Here is a 959-nt window from a genome sequence, read left to right as displayed (position 1 = left end):
GCCCTCGCTCGTTCGCTCGCTCGCTCTCGCTCGCCCTCGCTCTCTCTCTCGCTCCAGCTCCCTCACTACAATTGTCTTTAAACGGAGCGTCTAGCAGCAATGCAGGCAATTGCGTTCTCCGAGGCTACCGTTCCAAGCATAACTTTGTCAGTTGTTTTAAGGCTCATGTGTTAGGGCAAATGTCCCCCTCCCCCCCAACCGTGTTAATTAGCGGTTGGCCCTTCCGCTCGTCTTTGCAGGTTTAACTATTGAGCAATCGTCAGTCAAAACGCTTATTGCAATGCGGTATTTAGACGGCAAACCTCAACGGGATGGTGAGGAAGAAAAAACCCAGTGTGGTTTGTTTCTGAGCAGAAGTTTAAAGAATCGGATGGCAACTTTTTTTTTTTTTTTTTTTTTTTACAGATTTGAAGTTTTGAGTTGCATTTAAAATGTTTATGGAAGCATCAACCTGCAGGAGCGGTATAAAAGTCAAAGAAACCGACCAACAATCAAATTTGTGGGATAAACTGCACTGCACCCAGTCATAAGAGTAGAATATTTTCAATATTTTTCAATACCTGTGCACAAAGCCTTTGATTAAAACCCCTTTTAATATTCATGATAAGGTCGTTGTATTTCTTGAATGCTTCGGTTTCTTTGAAGAAACAACACAACCGGGTTTAAACTGAAACAAAAGTCATAATTTGTCCCCACTTTCATGTTGAGATTCTATTCTAGTGCACTGCCTAGTGGTTCTTTTTGAAAATGTTTCAGTTCATTTATTTATGCTGCACAACAGAAGGCAGGATACCTTGAAGAAAAATAACAATAGCGATATAATTGTGTGCAATAGCATTTCAAGACTGTTTTCTCTGTCTTACCTAGATTATTCATTCTTTGCAACTTCCTTTCAGGAAGGGGCACAGATAGAGATCATATTTGTTAAAGACTTTGAATGAGGCAGCAGGTGGTATTCA

Source organism: Pantherophis guttatus, chromosome 3, assembly GCF_059756535.1.
Source record: "Pantherophis guttatus breed Tessera chromosome 3, ASM5975653v1, whole genome shotgun sequence".
In the NCBI taxonomy this organism is placed as follows: Eukaryota; Metazoa; Chordata; class Lepidosauria; order Squamata; family Colubridae; genus Pantherophis; species Pantherophis guttatus.
Note: the sequence above shows the minus strand (reverse complement) of the source record.